At 33.2% G+C, this 1219-nt stretch overlaps 1 pseudogene; it reads left to right on the top strand.

The window, feature by feature from the left end:
* Positions 1–228: 228 nt before the first annotated feature.
* LOC111762306 (U2 spliceosomal RNA) lies at positions 229–406 on the top strand (annotated as a pseudogene).
* The last annotated feature ends 813 nt before the right edge of the window (positions 407–1219 follow it).

Here is a 1219-nt window from a genome sequence, read left to right on the forward strand (position 1 = left end):
TGCATTCATCACTACAAAAAAATTTAGAACTATGTCATCTTCAAAAAGAAAAACTCCACGCCCTTATCAGTTCATAATTTTGCTATGTCTATTTGCATTGTCATGAGCATTCCAGTAGATATGCATTATAGCATTGCCTAATCTATGTATTATTGATAAATATATGTATATAGTAATTTTTATTTCCTTTAAAGAAAATCGCATACTTAATAAAAACCTATGTTATATATTGCTTCTCGGCCTTTTGGCCAAGAGCAAGTGTGGTATCTGTTCTTACAAGTTTAATATCTGGTATGTTCTCTATCTGAGGACCATATATTAAGCAGATTTTTGAAGCTAGAAGGTGGAATAGGAGCTTGCTCCATCCACTCCCAGCATTAGTATTTCCAAAAACAGTGCACCCCTCTCTTAAAAAAAATGGATGCATACAAGTCACCTCTTCCTTAACACTAAAAGTAATAATTGGAATTTTAATCCCTGCAATAAATGATTTCTAATCATCAAATCCTTAAGTACCAGTTGGTAGTATTAATCCTTTCTACCCTTCCTTATGGTACACCAAACGAATGAGTCCAAAGTTAAGAGGTTTCTAAGATAATGAAACAATTTTATTTCTTAAATTTCTCATCATTTACCCCAGCATATAGTAGAAATTGTCACATTGTTTCCTGCTAAACTATTTTGTTGACAAAATCCTCCAGCACAATAATTAGCTTGATATTCATACACTAGATTCAGCTCAGGTATTTAAAAAAATAAAGCCTTATTTATGTCCTTTCATCAGTTTGTCAAGAATAGGCTCGTTTGGAGGCAATTTTCTGTTCTCCATCTAATTTTTATTTCTGAAATGGATTGCTTTTTTTTCAGTAGAGTCCAGATTCAGTGGTGAAAATCTGCTTTACTTAAAATCCATATTAGACTTGAATGAGGCTTAGTTTACATGTAATATTGAATTCAAAGAAGGATTGGTCAACTGCATCATGTTTGAGAAAAATAATTCAGGGTATTTTCATGGTTCACATTTTAATAATTCCAAATGTTTTAAACCTCTTTAAGTTTATAGGAAAAGAAAATGTGTATGTGTGTGTGTGTGTGTATTCTGTGAAGTATGTGCCTCAATCTGCCAGCAGGTCAAGGCAACACATGGACCTGAAACAAAGCAAATAATGCAGAGACAGGGACAAGAGACACGAAGAATGGAGACAAGACAGGATTCTGA

The sequence above is a fragment of the Dasypus novemcinctus genome, chromosome 18, assembly GCF_030445035.2.
Source record: "Dasypus novemcinctus isolate mDasNov1 chromosome 18, mDasNov1.1.hap2, whole genome shotgun sequence".
Taxonomy (NCBI): domain Eukaryota; kingdom Metazoa; phylum Chordata; class Mammalia; order Cingulata; family Dasypodidae; genus Dasypus; species Dasypus novemcinctus.